Here is a 6,049-nt window from a genome sequence, read left to right on the forward strand (position 1 = left end):
CTTTTCTCATTGGAGAATTTTCACATTAAAACAGGATATGGGCATAGCAAGAACATAAGAAACACAAGAAACTACTTTTATGTACAAGAAACAACCTTTAGAGAAGAGACAAAACAAAAAAATTTCATGCCATATTTACATTAAAAACAAGCTACTTAGTCATGCCTCTTGCTATAAAAACAAAACAGAAGAATAAAGTTCAAGGGAGTTTGGGAACACTACGACTCTAGACACTTTATTAGCCCCCCCCCCCCCCCCCCCCACACACACACACTTAGGGGAAGCATTGTCCTCAATGATTCAAAAGAAAAAGAAATTAAAAAGAAGAAGAAGAAATAGAATGGAAGAAGGGGTGCAGAAAGCTCACAGTGCGCTATAAATAGCAAAAATTTATGAATTTTGGGATCTGTGGGCTGGCACGGCCGTGCCAACCTCAGCACGGGCCGTGCCAACATTCTGTTTCCTTGCCCCCCATTTTGCTTGAAAAACATGGCACGGCCGTGCCAACCTTAGCACGGGTCGTGCCTACCTTCTGATAAGGCGGCTTCTAAAATTTTCAATTTCTTGAATTCTTGTCGAATCATACTTGGACAATTACCTACAAAACAACTTAGAACAAAGAAAAACAAAACAAAAGCAGTTAAAAGCGTGGGTTGCCTCCCACGAAGCGCTCTTTTACCGTCATTAGCTTGACAAAAAGAAAAACATCTTTAAGGCGGGTCAATAAGTCTCCAAGCAGCCACTACTTCAGTCCCTTCCCCTACATTATAAACCTTTAGCCTATGTCCGTTAACTTTGAATGGTCCGGTTTTTTTCAGAAAAGATTTCAATAGCCCCATAGGGATAGACCTTGCGGACTTGAAACGGACCAGACCACCTAGACCTTAGTTTTCCTGGAAAGAGCTTCATCCTAGAATTAAAGAGGAGTACAAGGTCACCTATTTTGAAGTCCTTTTTAAGGATATGTTTATCATGCCATTTTTTTGTTCTTTCTTTGTAAATGCGAGCATTCTCATAGGCATCTATCCTAAGTTCCTCTAACTCACTCAGTTGAAGTTTCCTTTTTTGACCGGCTAGTTTTGGGTCCAAGTTAAGGTTCCTAATTGCCCAATAAGCTTTGTGCTCAAGTTCAACCGGGAGGTGACAAGATTTCCCATAAATAAGCTTAAAAGGAGTCATTCCAATGGGAGTTTTGTAAGCTGTTCTATAGGCCCAAAGAGCATCATCAAGCTTACTTGACCAATCTTTCCTAGAGATAGAGACTGTCTTTTCAAGAATGGCCTTTATTTGTCTATTGGAGACCTCAACTTGTCCACTAGTTTGCGGGTGATAGGGTGTTGCGACTTTATGTTTCACTCCATATTTTTGTAAAAGTTTTTCAAAGTGTTTAGAAATGAAGTGAGACCCTCCATCGCTTATGACAACCCTTGGCACCCCAAACCTTGGAAATATAACCTTTTTGAACAATTTCATAACTACATGTGCATCGTTGGTGGGGGAAGCAATGGCCTCAACCCATTTGGACACATAGTCAACAGCCACCAATATGTATTGATTACCAAAAGAAGAAGGAAATGGCCCCATGAAATCAATACCCCATACATCGAAAATTTCAACTTCAAGGATGTTGTTTAAGGGCATTTCATTCCTTTTAGTAATATTACCGGTGCGTTGACAATTGTCACATTTAGAAACAAAGAGATGCACATCCTTAAAAAGTGATGGCCACCAGAAACCAGATTGAAGTATTTTAAAAGAAGTTTTTTGACTACTGGCGTGGCCACCATAGGAGGAGGAATGACAATGGTGAAGAATACTACTTACCTCGCTTTCAGGGATGCATCTTCTAAAAACTCCATCCGAGCCTCTTTTGAAGAGGTAAGGCTCATCCCAATAGTAGTGCTTGAGATCATGGAAGAATTTTTTCTTTTGCTGGTAGTTCAAGTTAGGTGGTAGTACTCCTGCTGCAAGAAAATTAACAAAATCTGCATACCACGGTGTGTTAGTTTGTGCCAATAAGAAGAGTTGGTCATCCGGGAAGGAATCATCCAAAGGCAACTCATCCTCATTGGGTTCCCTAAGGCGGGACAGGTGATCAGCTACAACATTTTCAGTACCCTTTTTATCCCTTATTTCAATGTCAAATTCTTGGAGGAGCAAAATCCATCGGATCAATCTTGGTTTGGCATCTTTCTTGTTTAGCAAATATTTTATTGCCGAGTGATCTGTGTAAATAATGATTTTTGATCCTACCAAGTATGGCCTGAATTTGTCAATAGCATAGACTACTGCTAATAGTTCCTTCTCAGTTGTAGCATAATTTACCTGTGCCTCATCAAGGGTCTTACTTGCATAATAAATGGCGTGCATCTTCTTATCTTTTCTTTGTCCCAACACGGCCCCAACTGCATAGTCACTTGCATCACACATTATTTCAAAGGGTAAGTTCCAATCTGGCGGTTGTATGATCGGGGCAGTGACCAAAGCTTCTTTTAACCTGCAAAATGCTTTTAGGCATGCATCATCAAACACAAAATCTGCATCCTTAAGGAGCAAACTGGTTAGTGGCTTAGTGATTGAAGAAAAGTCTTTGATGAAACGGCGGTAAAATCCGGCATGTCCTAGGAAACTCCTTACTTCCCTTACTGAGGTGGGAGGAGACATTTTTTCAATAATTTCGATTTTTGCTTTGTCTACCTCTATACCTCGTTCAGAAACTAAGTGTCCTAGGACGATTCCTTCTCTTACCATGAAGTGGCATTTCTCCCAATTCAGCACTAAGTTCACCTGTTCACATCTTTCTAAAACTTTTTCCAGGTTAGTTAAGCAATTATCAAAACTGGATCCATGCACAGAAAAATCATCCATAAAAACTTCCATTATATCTTCAACAAAATCAGAAAAGATAGACATCATGCATCTTTGAAAAGTAGCGGGAGCATTGCAAAGACCAAAGGGCATTCTCCTATAGGCAAAAGTACCAAAAGGGCAAGTGAAGGTAGTTTTCTCTTGGTCATTAGGGTGGATGGGTATTTGGAAAAATCCGGAATAGCCATCTAAGTAACAAAAGTGTGAATGCTTCGCTAACCTTTCTAACATTTGGTCTATAAAAGGGAGTGGGAAGTGATCTTTACGGGTTGCTTTGTTAAGCTTCCTATAGTCAACACACATCCTCCAACCGGTGATGGTTCTAGTTGCAATGGATTCATTTTTATCATTTTTAATAACAGTGAGACCACCCTTTTTAGGTACAACTTGAACTGGACTAACCCATTTAGAATCAGAAATTGGATAAATAACACCTGCATCTAGGAGTTTTAAGACTTCCTTTTTCACAACTTCTTTCATGTTAGGATTTAACCTTCTTTGGTGCTCAACGGAGGGCTTATAGTCCTCTTCAAGTAGTATCCTATGTGTACACAATGAGGGGTTTATTCCCTTGATGTCATCAATGGTATAACCTATAGCCTTGGGGTATTTCTTGAGGACATAGAGTAATTTTTCAGTTTCTACCTCATTCAAGTTTGCATTCACAATAACAGGGTAGGTTGAGTTAGGGCCCAAGAATTCATACCTCAAGCTTGGTGGGAGTGGTTTGAGTTCCACCTTCGGCGCCTCTTTTGGTAGAGGGGCTGCTTCTTCTTTCATTAATTCTTCCATGCCCAAACCTTCCATGGGAGGGTTTTCATTCAATAACTCCTCGTAGGCTTTGGCATCTCCTTCTAGCTTTGTACCTGCATCACTAACCAAGCATACCTCCAAACCATCATGTGTAGTTGATGCTAAGGAGCATTCTTTCACACAACGGTCAATTATATCTAACATGCAACAAGAGTCTTTAATGGAGGGATTTTTCATAAGTTTAGCAAGTTCAAATTCAACAGTATCTTCACCAACATTAAATTCCAATTTTCCATGTTTAACATCAATTATAGCCCCAGCGGTAGCAAGGAAGGGCCTTCCCAAAAGTATGGGTACTTGGTTATCCTCCTCTATTTCCATCACAACAAAGTCCGTAGGGACGTAGATTTCTCCTACCTTGACAGGGACATCCTCTATGATTCCAGCTGGATACTTAAGGGAACGGTCCGCTAATTGTAGGGTCATCCTAGTTGACTTAAGCTCCCCCAATCCCAATCTCTCATAAAGAGATAAAGGCATCAAACTGACACTAGCTCCTAAGTCACACATTGCCCTCTTTACTATTTCAGACCCTATGACAGAAGGTATTGAGAAACTTCCTGGATCCTTAAGCTTGGGTGGCAACTTATTTTGGATAATGGCACTACATTCCTCCGTAAGGTTCACCGTTTCACTCTCCTCAATTTTTCTTTTTTTTGAAAGAATTTCTTTTAAAAATTTAGCATAGGTGGGCATTTGAGTTAGGACATCGGTGAAGGGAACATCAATGTAGATTTTATTCATCATTTCAATGAACTTTTTAAATTGCTCATCAAGCTTAGACTTGGCAAATCTTTGAGGGAAAGGAATCTTTGGTTTGAGGGGAGGTGGTGTAACTTCCTCACTTTGTGGTTTCTCACTTTCTTCTTTAGCCATCTCACCTTGTGGGTTGCTAGTCTCTTCCTCACTAGGCTTGACTCTTAAGGGGTCTTCTAATTGCTTACCACTCCTAAGTGTAACGGCGTTCATTCTAGGTTGGCAAAATTGAACAACTAGAGAGAGCTGAGCCTCTAGGACCTTGTTGTGAGAGAAGATAGAGTCTACTTTTGATGTAAGTGAAACAAAAGAGTCATTCAAAAGTCTAGTTTGATTTGCAAGCTCTTTGAGCTGCTCGGTTTGGTTAAGAAGATAATTTTCCATTAAAAGTTCAAGATTAGACTTTTGAATAACCTCTTGATCATTAGCATAACTTGGTGGTGTTGTTCTTTGGACCAAGGGATTTTCATTAGGGCTTTGGTCAAAACTTACCCCTTGGTTATTTTGAATAAAATTTAATTGCTCAACGCGACCTAGTTTGCATTCACTACATGTTTTGCATGGGGATGTAGAAGTAGTATCATTAACATTAAGTTTTTCAAATTTGTGGGCTAGTGCATCAATCCTAGAAGCAAGGTGGTCATAGTTAGAGACTTCGTACATACCTGCCCTCTTTTTGGAGGGTGAAGACTTAGTAGCGAGTTCTTCATCAGTCCATAGAAAGAGATTTCGAGCCATGTCTTCAATCAACGCATAGGCTGTTTCGAAGTCTTTGTTCATTAGAGCACCACCTGCAGCTGTATCAACAAAGATTTTAGTAGCATGAGATAAACCATTGTAAAAAGTGTGGATGATCAACCATTCCTCTAGTCCATAGAGGGGGCAAAGTTTAAGCATATCCTTAAAACGTCCCCATGAATCATGAAGAGATTCCCCCTCTTTTTGAGTAAATTGAAAAAGCTTTGCCCTTAGTTGGCCAATTTTTGATGGGGGAAGGAAACGAATGAGAAATTCACGCTTCAGTTGGTCCCATGAGGTGATGGAACCAACTCTTAGGGAATGGAACCAATTGAGAGCTTTATCTTTTAGAGAAAAAGGGAAGAGATGTAGTCTCAAGGTTTCTTGGTTTTTCTTATATGTTACGGTGAGCCGCCAAAAAGTTGAGATATGGAGATTGGGATCCTCATCGGGGGATCCCGAAAAATAATTTTGCTGCACCGTCTTAAGTTGGGCAGGCTTAATTTCAAAATCTTCATCTTCAACCGTTGGATACACAATAATAGCATATGGCTCTTCTATTGAAGAAGTCACGTATTCTTTAAGAGCACGTCTTTCAGCCATGTTGGTATTATTTTTATGCTTTCCAAGAAGTTAATGATGAAGGAAAAAAGTTAAAAATAAAAAGAAAAGAGAAAGAAGAGAGAATTCTAATCACTAAGAAAAAGCTAATTAAATTAGTTAACTCCCCGGCAACGGCGCCAAAAACTTGATAGAGCCAAACCGCAAGTGCACGGCCTATCGAAGTAATAGTAGTAAGTAGAGTATCGTTCCGCTAGGGAGTTGTTCAACTTAATTAACTTTTAATGAATGATTAGAGGAGAGAAAGTTGATG

General features: G+C 39.8%; 1 non-coding gene across 1 annotated transcript; it reads left to right on the forward strand.

Moving 5' to 3' along the window:
- Positions 1-5,305: 5,305 nt before the first annotated feature.
- Positions 5,306-5,412, forward strand: LOC146936340 (small nucleolar RNA R71). The gene has a single exon (XR_015033803.1). It is a non-coding gene; the product is annotated as a small nucleolar RNA R71 (small nucleolar RNA).
- Positions 5,413-6,049: the final 637 nt, after the last annotated feature.

Source organism: Medicago sativa, chromosome 3, assembly GCF_051527215.1.
Source record: "Medicago sativa cultivar Bolivia chromosome 3, Bolivia_mono, whole genome shotgun sequence".
In the NCBI taxonomy this organism is placed as follows: Eukaryota; Viridiplantae; Streptophyta; class Magnoliopsida; order Fabales; family Fabaceae; genus Medicago; species Medicago sativa.